The following is a 22563-nucleotide window of genomic DNA, read 5'->3' as shown; positions in this document are numbered from 1 at the left end:
TGCTCTTGCCAAGTGAGACAGAGGCACATGAGGAAATAGTACAGATTTCTCCAGAAAGAGAAGCTTAAGCTATTCATGTCTGGGACTTATACTGTGGGAAGGTGTTCTGAAGATTATTACCATTTTCAGTATTCTGAGATTTATTAAACAGTTGTTGATGCAGAAGCATATTTATGTAAACTAAAACAAGAGCAAAAATATTTTAGAGTTTACCCTTAAGAATAATAACATTTATATAGCTTTAAAAATTATAAAGCTATCTGCAGCACATGAGCTCAATGGATTTTCAAACAGTTATTTAATCCAGGCAGTGCACCCACCTCACATCATAGCTCAAGCTCCAGGAACTTGTGGCTCGCACCCATTCCCTTGGTGTCTAAATATAGAAGTGCATGTAACACAGGGTGACAGGTGGTTCAACACTCCTTCTTACTGCATGCCACAGATCACTGCTCCTCAAAGTCTCAAATAGCAGATCGTCTTCAAACTGCTTTTCACTAAAACCCAGCACAGCTACGCAAGAAGATGAAAGAGACACAGGGAGTATGCAAGCTTCAGGTTGCTTTCTGCTCAAAAGATGTTTCCAGAAAGGAATTTAAAATCTTTGACAATTCATATGGTTGACATGGTTTCCCTACAGTATCCAAAGTTAATATGCCTTACAATACAGGAGATATATATATATATATATATATATATATATATTTATTTATTTGAAGCGACAGACACAGAGAGAAAGACAGATAGAGGAAGAGAGAGAGAATGGGCGCGCCAGGGCTTCCAGCCTCTGCAAACGAACTCCAGACGCGTGCGCCCCCCCTTGTGCATCTGGCTAACGTGGGACCTGGGGAACCGAGCCTCGAACCAGGGTCCTTAGGCTTCACAGGCAAGCGCTTAACCGCTAAGCCATCTCTCCAGCTCAAGTATATATATTTTTTAAATCTAATCTGTTTCTTAGATCCTGACTTTATGTAAGATTTTGTTTGTTTGCTCATCATGAATTTTTGCATCATTTTTATCTTAAAAAACACCATATTAGAGGCTGGAGAGATGGCTTAGTGTTTAAGGCATGGTTAAGGTGCTTGCCTGCAAAGGCTTATGACCTGAGTTCAATTCCTCAGTACTGATGTAAAGCCACATACACAAAGTAGCACATGCACCTGGAATTGTTTTGCAGAAGTTGGAGGCCCAGATGTTCCTATTTTTTCTGTCTCTTTAATCACTTTCTGCTTGCAAATAAATAATTAAAAATATTTTAGGAATTGGGGAGATGTGCAAAAATGCTGCTTTTTCAGTGAACCTGATAATCAGCACAAGGGGAAGGATATAGACACTGAGGACACTCAACACCTGCCAAAGCAGAGATCCAGAGGCTCCTAAGAGCCCATCACTGAATTACCCTTAAAACATACACAGTGTGTCTCAGGGAAATTTGTGGAAGAAGGGGTAGAAAGATTGGTAGAGTCACAAGGTGGGACATTATGCACAGAGGCATTGCCTCTCCCCCATGAATACACAACTCACAATCCCTATGGTGATAACCTGCATCCCCTTTGGAAAAAGGGCAGGGGTGAGGACAAGGAGGATACCAACATGTGTTGTTTACATAATAATTATGTCTATACTAATAAAATAAATTAAATTTTAAAAATTAGAAAAATAATATTATTTATTTGATTACTGAAGGGGTTTTGTCTCTCTTTTTAAAAATATTTTATTGTTATTTATTTATTGGATAGAGAAAGAGGGAGAAAGAGAGAGAGAGAGGAGAGAGAGAGAGAGAGAGAGAGAGACAGACAATGGGCATGCCAGGGCTCCAGCCACTGCAAACGAACTCCAGATGCATGCACTCCCTTGTGCATCTGGCTAACATGGGTCCTGGGGAATCGACCCTGGGCCCTTTGACTTCGCAGACAAATGCCTTAACTACTAAGCCATCCATCCAGCCCTTTTTAATCTCTTAAATTATATACCTGACGTTGTTAACATCTCTCATGCTACCTCTTGCCTTGACATGTATGCATAAACATGTTTGCTAGGATACCTGTGTGCACAGCTGTGGAGTTTACATTCAAACAAAATTTTCTTGCTTCCTACATAGTCTCAGTACATAAACTATATTTGTTCACTTCCTACGTAGTCTCAGTACACATAGCATAATTTTGCCATGCTTTTGATTCAACAGCTTCTAACTTCTTTGTGAATGGAAGTGAAGAATATATTCATCCTGTCAAACATCTCAAACGTGGACCTGGACCACTGTGATGCACACTGCAGGACAATTCTGACAGCAGTCTACAGCACGGTTTTACTTGGTGGCACAACTGGAATAGTCATGATGTCATGCATGATGTTGAAAAGGAACAGTCAATCTGTCATTGCCACCATTATCCTTAATATTATGGTGCTGCACTCCATCCTCCTGGCCAGCCTTCCATTCCGCCTCAGCTACTATCTCTCAGTGGTCTGGGAGCTTGGACCCTTTACCTGCCGAGTGGTGAGCAGTGTCATATATGGCCACATGTATCTCATCTTTGTTTTCTATGTGGCCATCATCACTCTTCGATTACTCATCTATTTTAAGAAACTAAAAATGCAACAATTACAGAAGTGCCGTGCAGTAGTTTTAAGCATTGTTATTTGGATGGTGGGTAGCGTCATATTTTTGCCAATTTTTTTTTTTACAATATGGCACAGACCCAAGCTACTCAGAGCAAAGGCGATGCTTTGAGTTCTACAAAGATCTCAGCTACATGGGCGTCACCATCATTAACTACTCCATGATTGCTGTCATGATGAGCACCGTTCTGGCTCTCTTCCTAATACAGGTGGTGGTCATCTTTCAGTTGATCAGGGCCTTCTGGCCTGACATGTGGGCTCATCAAGAGTACAGAGCCCAGATGAAGAGTTTCTTCTTCCTGATAGTGATAGTTGTCTGTTTTATTCCCCACCATGCATTTAGGGCATACTTAATTCACAATTATTCAGAGAGTGAAAATTCTAAATTAGTTCTTTATAATGAAATTTGTGTTGCTTTAACAACCGTCTGTTGCTTTGATATGCTGTGTTTTATAGGAGGAGTCATCCATTAAGCCAGTCCCTAAAGCTGGCCTTAGAATCAGTTTCTATGCCATGACAAAATAATCTCAGTTGAGCAGCTACTGTTGTAATTTGAAATTTTTCCACTCTCTGCTCTGAAACATGCAATTAATTGTTGGACCACTCTTAATCAGATGATTTTCTACACAAAGATAATGAAGGTTGATTGTTCTCTTTTCTGAAAAGAACACTTCAGTTCCTCAATTTGCCTCAGAATATGTTCTCTTAGCTATAGAAAAATTAACCACATAATTCCTTCATTTTTTGTTTCCTTTCATTTGGTAGGTATTTACTTCACCTAAGTACATTTATTGGTGTTCTCCGTACTCTCTGAACATTTACTCTTGACAAGCTCTGATTTAGGAGAATGTTTTTTTTTCTACATTTCTGCCCTTCAAGATCCCATAACCTATGGATAGGAACTCTATAGATAAGCTGAGCTCTAGAAAAGCCTTAATTCATTCCACTTGAGATAGCTGCCTGTTAAAAATGGTTGGTTCTCTGTAGAGCTATAGTTGCAAGCATTGTAGTTAGAAAGAAATGTTGAGACAAAGTGCTCAAAGGAGTTGGAGGAAATTCTTCCAGGAGATACTGGGCGTTGGTGTGGTTCAATTATCATCAGGGCATAGAAGCAATTTGGGAGCAGTGACTTCCTCCAACATCTATGTTTACAAATATCAATCTATTAAGCAAGAAAAATTGAACGAGGTAAAAAGAAACTGGATATAGTCTGAGTACACCAACAGACTTTTAAGAGACCAAACCTTTGAGAAATGTGGGACTGTTTGTATGGTTTTCCAAATCAACATATACAAGCAAGTGGTGTAGTAAAATTAAAATTAACACATGTATCAGTTAAGTTAAATAAAAACAATGAAGTCAATTGTGGTAGTTTATATATATGGTCCCCAATATATTCAACATTTTATTAAAGTTTGTAATTGAGATCTACAGCCACCTGGGTAGAGGAGGTGTCACTGGAAGGCTTCTAGGTTCCAACCCTAAGGTGTGAAGGTAGATTTGAAATTCCAGTCTAAAGCTATGCAAAATGCCTAAGCATTGCCTGGCATTCCTAAGTGTGCTGTGTGGTGTGGCTTTTGGCTTTTTGGTGGTGACTTTTCTCTCTCTGCTTAGAGTTGTGAGAGCAGGCAGGCTTCTTCTGCCATTATGGAACTTCCCTGGATCTGTCAGCTTCAGTAAAATTCCTTTCTTCCATAACAGTGCCTGGTTTAAAAGTTCATCCCAGCAACCTAAAGCTAACTGCTACACCAATCAAATTGAATTTTATTCATAAGATATTGACTTTTTCATATACTTATACTTTACTTAAATAATACTACATTTTCTACTGTATTTGATTACCTTTGTAGCTCCTCTGGAATGCTTTCAAGGCCAAAAAGAGAACATCATTCATGAAAAGAAGTTTGGGGGTCATCTGGAAATATGAAGGAGCAAACTGTTTAGTAACCATGTAGCTTTGTTCAGACATGCATAGTCTTCCTTAAGTTTCTGTGTTAGAGGGTATAGTGAGGCTGAACAATATACAAACATGTGGAAATTGGCAGAGGCCCTGGCATGTGGTATGAATTCTTTTCCTAATTTGAGGACATCTGTTTTGCAAGAAAAAAGGTTAATACAGGGCTGTTATGCAGTGTCCTCTCAAATGGCTCATGTGTTGAAAACTTGGTCCTCATTTTGGCAGGTTCTGGAAATATTGGGTGGTAGGACCTATTTGGAAGAATCTCATTGGGGTCAGTTATTTTTTATGCATTATCCCTGGCTCATTCCTGCTCATTATCTGCTTTCTATCTTCCAAGACATGAAGAATTTTCTTTGCCATACACTCATGATAACATGATATTCTGTCCAAGTGCATAGAGCATGTGACCATGGACTGAAACCTGAGACATTGTTTGGTCATATATTTGATTTCAGTACCACAAAAGTGAACAGGACAGAAAATTTGTACCACAGAAGTGTAGTCACTGCTAGGACTACTTCTAAACATGTTCTTCTTAGGCCTTTGTAACTGGTTTATGGAAGGACCTGGGGATGTAGGATGGAGGACCTGAACTATTGTAAGCAGGTAAGAAGGGAACAGCTAAGGTCAGATTTAGGGGGTTTCCAGGTGGGGGCAAGAATTCTGTTGGGAATTATACCAGAAGCCATTCATATTAAACTCTGTCAAAGAATTTGTCTACATTTTGTCTATGTCATGAAATTTTGTGGGAAGCTAAAAGTTTAAAGGTAATGAACCGTTGAATTTGGCAGATTGAATTTTGACACAGTATAACATTCAGACCATAGCATAATTGTTGCTGCATGTGCCTAGTTGAATTTATAGTGAGCTCTGGGAATTACAAACAGACCAGAAGGATTTGAAAAAATATGCATTGCGCCAGGCATGGTGGCATATGTCTTTAATCCCAGCACTAGGGAGACAGAGGTAGGAGGATTGCCATGAGTTTAAGGCCATTTTGAGACTACATAGTGAATTCCAGATCTGTTTGAACTAGAGTGAAACCCTACCTCAAAACAACAATAACAAAAAAAAAAAAAAAAGTGCATTGTGGTTAGAAAAGGAACAAGTTAAAAGTTAAGGACAAGGAAGACACCATCGTTGAGATTAGCAACAGTAAAAAGAAACTAAATTCTTTACTCTGGGATGAAAGGACAGGTACATTGTAGGCATATCAAGCACTGGCTAGAGTTTACTCATTAGTTATGGTTTGAATATAGCCTGACCGCGGTCCCGCCCTCCCCCCCCCCAAAGGCTCACATGTTTGAACACTTGGTCCCTGGCTGGTGGCACTGTTGGAAAGGCTATGGAACTTGTCAGAGTGTAGTCTTACTGGAGGAAGTAGGTCTCTGGGGAAAATAAAGTAGGTCAGTGGGGATGGATTCTTGAAGATTAGTATCTCTGGCCCATTCTGGTCTTGCTTTATGCTTTTCATCTGCCAAGGAGGAAAGATGTTCTTGCTCCCATTGGGCCAATGTGCATTGGACCAAGTGGCCATGGATGCTGAGAGACAAAATAAATACTTTCTTCCTTAAGCTGTTTCCTCAGAAGTGGATCACAGTGATGCAAAGGCAATAGAAGTCCCAAAGTCCCAAAAAATATTGTTGCATTTAAAAATATATTTTAAGGCTTGAAATGTTATTGATGAATGTTGATCGCATGCCATTAAATCAATTATAAAATCAATATCTAAATGAGTTCTTATTTCCATTCCCATTTTGATAGTAAAAACTTGCCATTGTTACTAACACACTGTAATTATTAACTGCACTTCAAAATAATATAATGTAATTATTTTAAAGAAGCTTTTAGAACACCAAACAGACAAAACCTGGAAATAATTTCTCTTCTTCATGTTATAATTAAACTTCTAAACACACAAACCAAAGAAAATACACTGAAAGCAGCTAGAGAGAAAATGCAACTCACCTGCAAAGGCAAGCCCATGAGAATAACTGCAGATTACTCAACACAAATTTTAAAAGACAGAAGGTATTGGCATGATGTATTTCAAGTTCTGGAAGATAACAACTGTCAACCAAGATTACTTTATCCTGCAAAGCTATCTATCCAAATTGATGGAGAAATAAAGGCATTCCACAACAAAAACAGGCTAAAGGAATTTATGACTAAGCTGGCTCTACAGAAAATACTTGAAGGAATTCTTATTGCTGAAAAGAAAGCAAAACACACAGGAGGAAATAGGAAAAAATAAACCACACTCAAGTAATAGTTAAAACAAATAAGCAAAGGGAAAACAGGAAACAATACAAAATAAGAAGAATGGTGAAAATAAATACATACCTTTCAATAATAACTCTTAATATCAGTGGCCACAATGCACCAACCAAAAGACACAGTATTGCAGATTGGATGAAAAGGCAGGATTCTGCCATTGGTTGCCTCCAGAAAACTCAGATCTCAATAAAAGATAGACACTGTCTTAGGGTGAAAGCATGGAAAATGGTATTTCAAGAAATTGAGCCTAGGAAACAAGCAGGGGTTGCTATCCTAATATCTGACAGGATAGACTTCAAACCAATATTAGTGAGGAAATATAAAGAAGGTCATTTTATACTGCCTAAAGAAACACTCCAATAGGACGACATTACAATCCTAAACATATATGCACCTAACTTGGGGGCTCCCAGTTTCATCAAACAAATAGTATTAGACTTAATGTCACAGATAACATCAAACACAATTTGGAGTGTGTGACTTAAAAACCCCACTCTTACAAATTGACAGGTCATTCTAGGCAAAAAATAAATAGAGCGACATCTGAATTAAATGATGTTATGGAACAATTGAACCTAACAAATATCTATAGAACCTTCCATCCAAATGCTGCAGATTATACATTTTTTCTTAGCAGCACATAGAATATTCTCTAAAATAGACCATATATTATGACACAAAGCAAATCTCAACAAATACAGGAAAATTGAAATAATCCCTTATACTCTATCTGACCACAATGGGATTACCTGCAAATCAGCAACAAGAAAAGCTACAGAGCATACAGAAATTCATGGAGACCAAACAGTACACTATTGAATGATCCATGAGTCATTGAAGAAATCAAAAAGGAAATCAATAAATTCATAGAATCATGTGATGATATCCAACATTCCAAAAACTTTGGGACATAATGAAGGCAGTCCTAAGAAGGAAATTTACAGCTCTAAGTGCCCATATTAAGAAATTATAACATTCACAAATAAACAATTTGATTCTTCACCTTAAGGCCTTGGGAAAAGAAGAACAGGCAAACCAAAAATCAATAGATGAGAAGAAATAATAAATATTAGGGCAGAAATTAATGAAATATAAACCAGAAAAAAATCCCAAAAACAATAAAACAAAGAGTTGGTTCCTTGAAAGAATAAACAATATTGATAAACTCTTAGCAAATTTGACCAGAAGAAAGAGAGAAGACAAAAATTACTAAAATTAGAGATGAAAAAGGCACAATTACAACAGATAGTAAAGGGATTCAGAAAAATCACAAGGACATACTTTAAGAACCTTGTATGCCTCTAAGTTTGAAAATGTGAAATAAATGGATGGTGTCCTTGATTCATGTGACCTACCAAAATTAAATCAAGATGAGATAGACCATTTAAATAGACTTCTTACAAGGATGGACATACAAGCAGTTATAAAAAGTCTCCCAACTAAAAAAAGTCCAGGCCCCCATGGATTCACTGGTGAACTTTAAAAGTCCTTTATCAAAGAACAGCACTGCTTCTCAAACTTCTCCATAAAATAGAAAAGGGAGGAATTCTACCAAACTCTTCTGAAGCCAGCATCACCCTCATACCAAAACCAGACAAAGACAGAAAAAAAAAACAAACACACACACACACACACAAGAAAATTACAGACCAATCTCCCTATATGGACATAGATAAACAAAATTCTCAACAAAATATTGGCAAACAGAGTACAAGAAAACATCAAAAAGATTATTCACCCTGACCAAGTTAGCTTTACCCCAGGGATGTAGGGATGGGTGAACATATGCAAATCGATAAATGTAGTATGTCATATAAATGGTTTGAAGGACAAAAATCACAAGATCATCTCAATAGATGCAGAAAAGGCACTCAACAAAACCCAACATCCTTTCATATTAAAAATATTACAGAAACTGTAAATAGAAGGAACATATCTTAATAAAAGCTATTTATGACAAGCCTACAGTCAACATAATACTAAATGGTAAAAACTTGGAGCTTTTTCACTAAATTCAGGAACAAAACAAGGGTTTACACTGCCCCGACTTTTATTTAATATAGTACTGGAAGTCTTAGATATAGCAGTAAGGCAAGAGACACTCATAAAAGGGATACAAATTAGAAAGGAATAGATTAAGTTATTATTTGCAGATGATATGATTCTATACAAAAAAGTCCCTAAAGACTACCAGCAAATTTCTAGAGCTGATAAACACTTTTAGCAACATAGCAGGATACAAAATAAATACAACAGAAATCATTAGTTTTCCTATATACTAACAACAAGCATGCAGAGGATAAATCAAGGAATCTCCCCATAAACGTATGTCTCAAAAAAAAAAAAAGTACCATGGAATAAACTTAACCAAGGAAGTGAAGGATCTCTACAATGAGAACTTTAAAACACTCAAGCAAGAAATTGCAGAAGACACAAGGAAATGTAAGGACATCTCATGTTCTTTGATTGGATGAATCAATATTGTGACAATGTCAATCTTACCAAAAGCAATCTACACATTTAATATAATCCCCATTAATATTCCAATGACATTATTCACAGAAATAGAAAAAATAATCCTAAAATTCATTTGGAAGTAAAAAATACCTCGATAGCCAAAACAATTTTGATCAATAAAAATAAGGGTAGTGGTATCACCATACCTGATTTTAAGCTATATTACAAAACTATGGTAACAAAACAGTATGGTATTGGCACAAAGACAGACATGTAGATAAATGGAACAGAATAGAGAATCCAGATGTTAATCCAGGCAGCTATAGCCATCTGGTTTGTTTTATTTTATTTTTTTTACAAAAATGCCAAAAAATATTCATTGGAGAAAAGACAGCCTGTTCAACAAGTGGTGCTGGGAAAAGTGGCCATCTATATGTAGAAGGATGAAAGTAGGTCCTTGTCTTTCTCCATGCACAAGAATCCAATCCAAGTGGATCAGGGACCCTAATATTAGACCTGAAATTCTGAAACTGCTGGAGGAAAAGTTTGGGGAAACCCTTCAACATATTGGCATAGGTAATAACTTTCTGAATACAATCCCAATTGCTCCGAAAATAAAACTACTAATCAACCACTGGAATCTCATTAAATGACAAAGCTTTTGTACAGAAAAGAACATTTGAATAGAGCAAAGAGACAGCCTACAGAATGGGAGAATATCTTTGCCATCTACACATCTGACAGAGGATTAATATCCAGAATATCCAAGTGACTCAAAAAATATAACAATAAGAAATCAAACAACCCAAATAAAAATGGGCTATGGGGCTGGAGAGATGGCTTAGCAGTTAGGTGTTTGCCTGTGAAGCCTAAGGACCCTGGTTAGAGGCTTGATTCCCCAGGACCCACGTTGGCCAGATGCACAAGGGGGCGCATGCATCTGGAGTTCGTTTGCAGTGGCTGGAAGCTCTGGTGTGCCCATTCTCTCTCTCTCTCTCTCTCTCTCTCTCTCTCTCTCTCTCTCTCTCTCTGTCACTCTCAAATAAATAAATAAAAATGAACAAAAAATATTTTAAAAATGGGCTATGGAACTAAACTAAATACGTATTTCTTCACTGGAAGAAATACAGATGGCATATAAACATCTAAAAAGTGTTCTACATCCTTAGTTATCAGGGAAATGCAAATTAAAACTATTTTGAGATTCCATCTCTCTCCTGTCAGAATGGCTACCATCAAGAAAACAGATGACAATAAATATTGGTGAGGATGTGGTAAAAGGTGAACCCTTCTACACTGCCGGTGGGAAAGTAATCTGGTACAGTCATTGAGGAAATCAGTGAGGAGGTTCTTGAGACAGGTAAAAATAGATTTACCATATGATCCAGCTATATTACTTCTAGGCATATATGATAATGACTCTTCTTACTACCTTAGAGATACTTGCACAACCATGTTTATTGCTGCTCTATTCACAATAGCTACGAAATAGAACCAGCCTAGATGTCCCTCAACAGGTGAATGGATAATAAAGATGTGGTACGTTTACATAATGGAGTTCTATTCAGCAGTAAAGAAAAATGAAATTATGAAATTTGCAGGACAATGGATGGATCTGGAATGGATTATACTAAGTGAGGTAACCCAGGCCCAGAATGCCAAACATCACATGTTCTCTCTCATATGTGTATCCTAGCTACAAATGTACAGACTTGTGTGTGATCTGGAACCAGAAATCAGTAGCAGAAGCCCATAAGCTAGCAAAATGCTGTAAGGGAGGGAGGAGAGGGAAGGTCTTAAGGAGATGGTATTGTACATATGTAAGTAGAAGAACAGATTACAGGGAGGGGAAAAGCCTAAGCAAAGTCAGGGAAGAGATTGTATAAAAGAAGGGCAAGGGGGAGGGTCATCAAAATTCAAGATATTCTGAATAAGACATAAAATCTACTTTTTTGAATGGCACATCCAGAAGCCAGAGATTGTTACTAGAAAATTTTCAGTGCCAGGGATGGGATACCTTCCAGTGAGTTGTTTGCCAGGGAGGTCCTTGTTGTCTCCAAAATGTTACAGGCTATCACCAGAGTCCTTGGTTTCCTATGACATGACTGAATGGCAAAGTCACTGAGAAATCAAGCTGGTGCTGAGCAGAAAACTTTCTCCCTGTAGCCCATCCAACTGAAAGCTGGGAAAAGCTGCACTGGATGCAGCCTTATGGGAGACTGAAGTCATCAGCCACAAAAACAGTGGACACTGGAAGCCTCAAGTTTGGCCAGGCAGGCCAAATGACTGAGCAAGTGCAATAGTGGCATGTCTGCTCTGGGGGAAAACAACTGCTCTCTAACTGGACTGAAGGCCCCACTCTATGGGAGGGACTACATGCCTGGTACTGAAAACCTAATGAAAACCTATGGGGGAGGTCAAGAGCCTTAGGGGCATAAAGCCCAGTCTTGTCTGGATAAATGCATATATTACTCTAACCAAATTGCCATGAAAGCACTAGACTTAATGTTCATATTCATATATTAATGCTAATCTCACTTCTGGTTAGATAAGCTTCTCTTTTCAGATGGCGATGACCACTGGCATGGCCCCAAAGGCAAAATACTGCTGCAAAGAAGAGATAGAGGAGTGTCCATCACTGAAACATCACACACTTTCCAAGGCTCAGGGTACATTTCAGAAGAGGTGGTGGAAAGAATGTATGAGCCAGAGGAAGGGTACTACTCCTTACATGCAACTGTCCAGAAAGATATTGGCTCTGATATCCAAGACCTCTCAGTGCCTAGAAATACATACACAATCACTCATAATAGGAGCAAAAGATAATGACATCAAATTAAAAGAGAGACTAATGGAGAGAGGGAGGGTTTGTGATGGAGAGCACAGTTATGATGGGGAAAGTGGGGGAGGGGGAAATACCATGGTTTGTTTTCTGTAAGTATAGAAGTTGTTAATAAACTTTGATCCTTGTAGAATATGGGTGTTGGACACATGACAGAACATGGAGGCACAGTGTAATCATTGGATTTGTGTCTTTTCATATTTTACTTAGTAATATGCAGTTAAATTTCCCCTGTTACGTTTTCATAGCTTGATATAATTCCTTTTTGTACTGAATAATATTTTACCATCTGAATGTTTATTCACCTGCAAACATCTTGGTTGCTTCCAAATTTTGGTAATTTTTAATAATGCTACTGTAAATTTCCACATCCAGGTTATTATATGGACACACGTTTTCAGTTAATAGGACAACATACTAAGAAGCTACATTATAAGATAAAACTTCATTTTCCTAGGCAAGAAACTGTTTATGGTGGTTTCAGTCCACTATTAGCAGTTAGAAAGTGACTATATCATATTTTTAACTCCCAGAAATAAGGAATCAGGAGTTTTTGTTGTTAGTGTTGTGGAATTTGGCCATTAAAATAGATGTGTAGTGGGCTGGAGAGATGGCTTGGCGGTTAAGCATTTGCCTGTGAAGCCTAAGGACCCTGGTTCGAGGCTCCATTCCCCAGGACCCACATTAGCCAGATGCACAAGGGGGCGCACATGTCTGGAGTTTATTTGCAGTGGCTGGAGGCCCTGGCATGCTCATTCTCTCTCTCTGCCTCTTTCTCTGTCTGTCGCTATCAAATAAATACATAAAAAATAGGTGTGTAGTGATATCTCAGTGTTTTTATTTTATTGTCCTGATAGCATGTGATTTAAAACATATTTTCCTGTGCTTAGTTACCATCTGCTTATCTTCTTTGATGAAGTATTTATTGAACTTTTTCTCAAGTTTTTGTTTTGTTTTACTTATTGTTGAGTTCTAAACATTCTCTGAACAGTTTGGATAAGGGTATTTCATCCAACACATCTATAAATATTTTCTCCTAGTTATTACTTGACATTTTATTCTGTTATGGTTTTCACAGCAAAAATTTATGCTTTTAAATATTTATATGAGTACATGCACTTAATTTTAGTTAAGCTTCTCCCCCAACCCCTCCTCTGCCCATGTTCTGGCCTGTCTACACTGATCTCACCCTCCCACTCCTGGAAGCAATCTTTGACTTTTGTGACACTTACACAGGAAAATGATTGGGCTCATTTTATTTGATAGTGAGGTAAAATGTGACCTCAAAATGCCAAGTAGTGATACAGGAATTTGTGGTGCTTTGAATGTGATGGAGCAATTCTTCACTCTTAGGTAGGCTTTTAACTCAAGATTCAGTGGCCTCCTTGTTCTTGGGTCCACAAGTGAAATTCATGGGCCACAGAGAGTGAGCTTGAGAAAGATTTTATTATGGAGTTTAAAAGAAGGAAAGAATACAAAACTTGTGTATAGGAGGAGGGCTCCCCAGAAATGGGATACTGTTGAAGACAATAAAGCAGATGGCTCCTGAATTGGGAAGGGCTGATAAAACATGTGGTGACTCAGATTAGGGTTCTTACAGAAATAACGCTCTGCTAGATGGGGAGAGGAGCTGGCAAGTCTAGTTCCCATAGGTGTAGATGTCAATGTACCTTGCATTTTTGTCATATTACATGTCTGGTTTCTAGGAAAGGAGAAATAGAGATAAGGAAAAAACAGATTGCCCCTTTACAGGCTCAAGAAAAATTTCCACTTTTAAACAAGAAAAAACATTTTCCTTTCACAGCATTGTTGCATTAAACTGCCCATCCAATTTCTATCTCCTATCATTCATCACTCCCTCCATCAAACAGGTAACCTTGCCTGCAGTTAGGGAATTGGGATGAAAACTGATCTGGCTTCTTCAAACTGAGTGGGCTAGTCTGGTGTGACAGTTGGTGTATTACTCCAGTGGGCCAATCCAAAGGATCCCAAAAGTGCATTTGTGGTTTGCTCTGTATAACTGTTAGGTGTAATGTGAGAAGAAAGTCTTTGGTTTCTTACCCTCTGTGGTCTGTGGATACCAAGAGCAAGCAGAAACAGGGAGAAGTGGAAACTGAGTAAACTGGGGTTCCAATGGGTTTTAGTGTTTCAATTTTTGTAGACTTTCTGACCTTGGAGTGTAATTGAGGGGACCCAAGTAGATGGATTTATAATATCTGAGGGGCATATGAGTGGGGGCTAAACTAGAAGAGATAAACTTCCAAGAACAGTGGAAGGCTGGAGAGATGTCTCAGCAGTTAAGGTACTTGCCGCAAAACCTAATGACCTGGGGTCTGGCTCTCCAGCACCCATGTAAAGTAAGATGCACAAAGTAGCATACTCATCTGGAGTTCACTTGCAATAGCTAGAGGTCCTGCCATGCCCCATAGTGTATTTCTCTCTCTTTATCCCTCTGCTTGAAAATAAATAAATAAAATAATTTTTAAAATAAGAGCAGTTGAGTAAATAAGGTACCAAAATGAACAAAATTTCTGTTCAGGTTATATAGACCATAATTGCCTTTCACCATCAAGATTCAGAAATCCATTTCCCAAGCTGTTCACCAAATTGCATAATGGTGTCTGACATGGTTTGAATTTGTTCTTATAGATTTTTTAAAGCAGATGAGACATTAGAAGAATTATCTGGCATCTATACACAGCCTTTAGCCTTGATAATAGTACATGTCTTTCCCTGTGCTGATCTCAGGCTATCTAAAGCCATAGTTTAGCACAATTGCCTGGTCAATTATTTGAACTTCAGAATTAAGAAGGACAATTTTCTGGACTGCATTGTTTAAAGCTTTTAGGGCATGATCTATGAGAGGGTAGAAAATACACTTATTTTTCTTTGTAAATTCACATTAATTATGAATTACTTTATTCTTTGGTTAAATTTTCTTGCTAGGTATTTAAGACCATATAAGTAGACAAAATTTAAATCAAGGTCAGTTGTGGCTCTTTAGGAGTGTTTTTTAAGGATCTAGGAAGAACTCCATGGCTCCTTTAGCATTTGTGTCATTTTATGGGATAGACCATGTACCTTCTCTTGAAAATATTAAAGTTCTTTTAATGTTTTGACCCTCCTCGTGCAGACAGTGTACTGGTTGGAGTCCTTTAGGACTCCATGACCTCTCTGATCAAGAGGACAAGTGTCTCATTGGAGCTGTAGGACCCTTTAGAGGTGCCCTATAATTTCCTGGGGACTGATAGACCTGTGAGTTGGGACCAAAATATTGGTTTGCCTTTTAGCCCCAATATCCTCATTGGCTTTGGCTTCTACATATGGTTATTGAATACTCAGAAGGACAGTTATATCAGTCTTGAAGAACAGTATGGATACAGGGCATACTTAATTGTCTTTTTTTTTTTTTTTTTTTTTTTTGGTTTTTCGAGGTAGGGTCTCACTCTGGCTCAGGCTGACCTGGAATTCACTATGGAGTCTCAGGGTGGCCTTGAACTCTCGGCGATCCTCCTACCTCTGCCTCCCGAGTGCTGGGATTAAAGGCGTGCGCCACCACGCCTGGCCTCGATTGTCTTTTGTCTTTAATAAACAGATCTAGTTTAAAGGATGTAAAAGTAAAGGAATAAAATCTTAAATTGATTTTGTCTAATGTATGACTTAGGTTCCCTGATGAAATTGTAAGCCATATCTGAAAATATAAAATACATATATATCTTACCTTTAAATGCTTGACAGGTTTAAATACAGGGAAAACATAACAGCACTGGAAACAATTTTTACTAACAAATTTAAGTTAACTGATTTGATAAAGACTTTGTAAAAACTCAGAAATTGTTTTTATTTAAAAAGCAACTACTTCAGAATAAAGTCCAGATCTCTCTGTTTTAAACATTTTCAATATTTGTATCTAAGTAAACAAGCACCTCAATCAGTCAAGGAGAGCAGGAAACGAAGATAAGTCAGTATAAAAATCTGTCTTGGAAATAAATATTGACTTTGATAAGACTTAGTTTCCCCAGTAGTTAAAAGACTGACAAATATAGAAACATAGAAACTTTAAAGCCAGTTTTTATAATTGATATGAGCAGATAAATATCAATAAACTGAATTTAAACCTTGATTTTGTAAGACAACTTATTTTAAAATGTTGAATCTGAGTTATATTTTGGAACATGTATAACAAAATAAGGATATCTATCTACATGTTAAAATAAAGGTGAATCTGAGTTATATTGTTGAACATGTATAACAAAATAAGGATATCTGACTACATGTTAAATTAAAGTTGAATATGAGTTATGTTTTTGAATGTGTATAGCAAAATAAGGATATTCGTCTACATGTTAAATTATAAAGTCTTTGTCTCAGAAACTGGTTGTCATTTGGATTTTTAAAAGGCTTTTATAAGCATTTTATATTTTTTTGGTCTCATTAAAGCCTGATAACTACATTTTAACAAGAGAGAACAGTTGTGGAGTCTTTGAACAGTGAATTTTATTGTAAGAAAAAAAAGCAAGAAATAAAATACAGAGAGCTAACTCTTCATGTTAACCTTTGTAACACAGGTATCTTTAGTATTTTTATATCATGGGCTAATTAATAATGTTCTGTATAATCAGACTGTATAATCAGACTTATGTTCAACTCTCAAAACCTTTTTATGTTAATGCTCATAACATTTATACAACCAACACATTTTAATCTTCCAATTTATCTCTATCAATATTTCCATTTGGAGCAATTTTTTACCTTATAAAATCTTTTCTTGTACAAAAATATGTCCCTTTTTATTCTTCATTATAACTCTATTCTGAAACAGGAATTGAGACATTATATCTTGGCTGGAGACATGGCTTAGTGGTTAAATGCTTGCCTGTGAAGCCTAAGGACCCCAGTTTGAGGCTTTATACCCTAGGACCCACATTAGCCAGATGCACAAGGAGGTGCATGTGTCTGGAGGTTGTTTGCAGTGACTGAAAACCCTGTCATGTCCATTCCCCTCTCTCTCTCCCTCTTTCTCTCTCTGTCACTCTCAAATAAATAAATAAATAAATAAATAAAAATAAACAAAAAAAGATATATCTTAAATATCCAACAGTTACTACTAGAGATAAAACACTTTAATAGTGTTGAGTTTCATTAATAAACTCAAATATTATCAATTTCTAAAATATTTAAATCATTACAATAAGCATTTAAAATATATCTAAAATTTTGATTTGTTAATTGAAAATGTAAGGCAATTTAAAAACCAGGATTGAGGTTTGGCATTTTTGTTCACCTGTAAGGAACATCTGTCTGCACTTGCTGTAAGCGTGATTAAGCATTTCCTTTTTAAAGGCAAAGGCACAAAGATAAATCATTTAAAATACATTGTACACCCATTTCTAGTAATTTAACATTGTCTTAAAGTACATCTGTGTACATGTGCACATTTTAATGGTCTAAACCCTTGAGCTGTTTATTGTTCTCTGTTCCCTTGTCACAGAGTCAGGAGGACAGACTGTCCCAGGATAAGGGTCTTGGAGGAAACATGAAATAAGCCTGATTAGATCTGAAATAGGGAAGCACTTACCCTGTTCTCAGAGCAAGTTGTCAACAAGTTTCAAAGGCACATGACAATTTCTTAAGATAATTTAAGTTATAGTGAGCAAAATGTGGGTAGGCACACAGAGACCCAAAAAATCCCAATATGTTAAGTCTGATTCAAAATCTCAATAGAGATTTATGTGAAATTTTCATTTCATTGGCAAAACAAGCAATTGAGAACTTTGGGATCATGGTTCTAGCTAGAGTTTGACACACATGGTCACTAGGCGGCCATTTTGGTCAGGTCTGCATCTAACCTTCTGATGTCTGGTCAATACCTATTTCTTCAATGGCAGGAGAGAAGGATGTAGTTGACGGGGAAGACTGGGGACCTGGGCAGGCTTTGAGTCCTCAGTGTAGGGAGGAGGGATGACTATTCTAGAGGTGGCTGCACCTTAAAAGGCCTTTGGCAGTTTGGGAGGTCCCTAGTGTGAGTACAGCCAAGAGCATAAGTCTGGTGGTCTCTTACAGCAAAGATAGCATGCACATGAAGCCCTTTAGACCACTTACCTCTCCCACTTAAACCTTTCTTTTACATAACAAATCTCATTGTGAAGTAGTATTAAAATGAATACTTCCCTTTGGAGGTCATTTTTCTCCATCCTCCAGTTTATATTCAGGAAAGGCTCAGAAAAAAAATACGGTATTTCTTTTTTAAGATTTTGTATTGGAGAGCTCCCAATGGGTAAGGTTACAGTCTTGGGGAGCCTATGTTGAAGGTGCATCCATCTATAAGATGATGCATTGAAATGTCTTCCATATCTCTCTGTTTCATTCTCCAGAGTATTCTCTGGAAACTTGTTTCTTTTCCTCTCTTTGTGTACAGCCATAAAGAAAGATGAAGTCTATCAGACCAGTCACTCTTACCAATGTTGCCTGGGTTCCCTGTATCCAGTTACTCTTCATTAATGACAATGAGAAAGGTGATGTCTACAGACTGTTAACTCTTACCATTGTGATCCTACATACCTCTTAATACTCTGTGGTCTACAAGAACTTTTTCTATATTTTTCCTGGTGGCTGATCTTAACCTGTCTGTGCAGGACTCTACATGAAAAAATTGTTTATTTTATGTAGGAATTTCTATATTCCTTATGTGTAAGGAATATCAGATAATTCCTCATAACTGCACGAGGCAGGGAGGCTCAAAGCATTCTTGTGGGTTGAGCATCTAATATTTTTAAAGCATTATCTTTGATCCTTTTCCTCAAATTGGTAATCGGCTATCTCCATATTATATTTTCAATTTAGAAAGGAGTTTGGACATCCTGGATTAGGAGTCTGGCAAAATCAGGTAATAGAAATTCTAAATAATACTGTCACTCCTAAAAAATAATAACAGAGATGTGTGTCCCTTTCAAACAACTCACAGGCCCACAGCTATAGAACATGATCTTCAGTAAATCTGCTCTCTAATATTACCAGTACTCACTCTGATATTCAAGACTGCTTGGGAAAGTAGTAGGTGATCATTACAGATCTGTTGAGATAAACCTATTCCATACATAGTCATGCTGCATTGTTGCAGTCCGGTTCGCATTGCTGGTAGAAATCACCCAACCAAGAGAAGCTTCTGGGAAAAAGAGTTTTATTTTGGCTTACAGGCTCGAGGGGAAGCTCCACAATGGCAGGGGAAAACAATGGCATGAGCAGAGGGTGGACATCACCCCCTGGCCAACATAAGGTGGACCATAGCAACAGGAGAGTGTGCCAAACACTGGCATGGGGAAACTGGCTATAAAGCCCATAAGCCCGCCCCCAACAATACACTCCCTGCAGGAGGCATTAATTCCCAAATATCCATCAGCTGGGATCCTAGCATTCAGAACACTTAAGTTTATGGAGGACACCTGAATCAAACCACCACATTCCGCCCCCGGCCCCCATAAACTGATATCCATACATGATGTAAAATGCAATGCATTCAATCTGACTTTAAAAGTCCCCATAGTTTTTTATCAATCCCAATGATGTTCATACATCCCCATAGTTCAAGATCTTTTAACTGAGCCATAATACCAAAAAATAGCCTCAAAAAACCCATAATGGCACAAAATAAATATTCACACTGCAAAAGATGGCACTGGGTATAGCAAAGAAACATTCAACCAATACCAGATTCAAAACAACCAGGGCAAATATCAAACTCTGTAGCTTCAAGTCCAACAACTCTAGCCAGTGACAAATCTTCAAGTCCTATAATTCTAACCAGCAACAAGTCTCTGGCATTCCAATTCCACCCCTCCAGCTAGGCTACTCACAGTCCTGGAAAAATTCATCAGGGCCGGCAGCTCCTTGGCAGCCATCTCATGGTCCCAGCATCTCCACTAGGTCTCCACTGCAAGCCACGGTTCATCTTCCTGGCCCCATGGGGTCTCTATGCAGGCAACCAGCAAACCCACTTCACACTGCCAATGGCCATTTCCAAAACACAAGACCATGTTGCAAACCCAATGACCCTCTTTCCCGCATTTCTTATACTCCACAATACCAGGTAGGGTGCCAATTTGTTAATCCAGGGGGGAATAAAGCAGACTTTGAAGAACAGGACACTCCTTGAGCACCCAGGCCCCTTCAAAAGAGTCTACATTTTTCTTGTTGCCCCAGCTCAGGTCAGCTAGCCCAGTCTCAAAGGTTGTAATCTCTCAGTTGCAGCTGAGCAGGCAACAGTTCACCCCAAAATTTTTCTTTCTGTGCCATATCCCTCTGCACACACCAGTTCATTTCTATGCAAAGCAACCCTGCACAACTTCTCAGGACATGGGCATAAGAGCAAGCTTCTCACACAAACTGCTAGCCCAGTCCAGGCAAAGCTCTTTCTCACCCTCATAAGCCAAACCTCACAGTCCATAGTTCTGACCAGAACAGTCCATCGAGCTGTACTTACAGCACTGCAAGGCATCTCTTAGGCCAAGGTTTCAACTCCTTCCACATTCCTCTTGAAAATCAGCTCCAAAAGGCCAAAGCCTCATAGTCAGGCGTCTAGCAGCAATCCCAATCCTCGGTACCACTTTACTGTTGCAGTCTGGTTCGCATTGCTGGTAGAAATCACCCAACCAAGAGCAGCTTCTGGGAAAAAGAGTTTTATTTTGGCTTACATGCTCAAGGGGAAGCTCCACGATGGCAGGGGAAAACGATGGCATGAGCAGAGGGTGGACATCACCCCCTGGCCAACATAAGGTGGACCATAGCAACAGGAGAGTGTGCCAAACACTGGCATGGGGAAACTGGCTATAAAGCCCATAAGCCTGCCCCCAACAATACACTCCCTGCAGGAGGCATTAATTCCCAAATATCCATCAGCTGGGATCCTAGCATTCAGAACACTTAAGTTTATGGGGGACACCTGAATCAAACCACCACATGCATTGAAACTGGGATTTCTGGGTTTCAGTCCCTTTGCTTACTACAATTCTTTTCTGATCCATCCATATCTTGAAGATTTTATAATTTAATTTTTATTTATTGGGAGTCAATGTCCATTATGAATATGTACCATATTTTAATTATCCATTCTTCTGCTGGTGGACATCTAGGCTGATTCCATTTCTTAGCTATTATAAATAGAGCAGTAATGAATATGGATGTGCAATTATCTCTATAATAGAGTGTAGTGCCCTTGGGTTATATACTCAGTGGTATGGCAGGGTCATATCACAGTTCTATTTCTTAAGTTTTAAGAAACTGCCACATTGATTTCCATATGTATCAAATACTTGAGCCTAAAACCTGAACACTGAACTACTAGAGGATAACATAGGAAATATATATGCATAGGCATGAATTTTTTAAACAGGACTCCAACAATACAGGAAGTAGCCCAAGACTATACAAATGGACAACATAAAATTAAAAAGCGTTGCACAGCAAAAGAAACCATCAGCAAAGCAAACAACCTTCAAAATGGGTGAATATCTTTACTAGCTATAGTTCAGACAGGAGCCTAAGATCCAGAATTTATAAAGATCTGCAAAACATCAAACATAAATAAATAATTCAGTCAATCATTAAATGGACTGGTGAAATGAATAGACAGTTCACAAAAGAAGAAAAACAAATGGCCAATAAGTATTTTTAAATATGTTTACATCCTTAGCAATTAGGGAAATGTGATCATAAAGTTGCTCACAAATGCTGATGGATGGAAATGCAAATTAGTACAGCCATTATGAAAGTCAACAAGGAGGTTTCAGTCTTAATTTTTTTAAAAATAAACATTATCGGGCTGGAGAAATGGCTTAGAGGTTAAGTGCTTGCCTGTGAAGCCTAAGGACCCCGGTTTGAGGCTCAATTCCCCAGGACCCATGTTAGCCAGATGCACAAGGGGGCACACGCATCTGGAGTTCCTTTGCAGTGGCTAGAAGCCCTGTCACGCCCATTCTCGCTCTCTCTCTATCTTCCTCTTTCTCTCTCTGTCACTCTCAAATAAATAAACAAAAATGAACAAAAAAATAAAAAACAATAAACATTATCTTAACAGCAAAATAGTGAATTGTAGTACTGTTTTGAATCAAAGGGTAACTTCTCCCATTTTCTGTTCTTATAAATGAACATCTGACTCCAGAAAACTTAAAAAGAATACAGGTACATTGACCCCATAAGCCATAGTGTTGATATCTGGAGAACTTTGTGAAGCACCAAATGGTATAGAGCATCACATGGGAAATAGAGAAATTATAGTTGGGTGAGTGCTTCTTCTTTTTCTAATAGAGCCCATTAATATCATCCTGGAAGTTCCATCCTCCTAACGTCACTTAAACCTGATTAGTTCCCAAAGAGCTCACTGCCAAATAACATTGACATATATCATGGGAAT

At 38.0% G+C, this 22563-nt stretch overlaps 1 pseudogene; it reads left to right on the top strand.

Annotated features, from left to right (window-relative positions):
* Positions 1-2203: 2203 nt before the first annotated feature.
* LOC101595888 lies at positions 2204-3092 on the top strand (annotated as a pseudogene).
* The last annotated feature ends 19471 nt before the right edge of the window (positions 3093-22563 follow it).

The sequence above is a fragment of the Jaculus jaculus genome, chromosome 16 (assembly GCF_020740685.1).
Source record: "Jaculus jaculus isolate mJacJac1 chromosome 16, mJacJac1.mat.Y.cur, whole genome shotgun sequence".
NCBI classification, from domain to species: domain Eukaryota; kingdom Metazoa; phylum Chordata; class Mammalia; order Rodentia; family Dipodidae; genus Jaculus; species Jaculus jaculus.
This window is presented reverse-complemented; position numbering and strand designations above follow the sequence as displayed.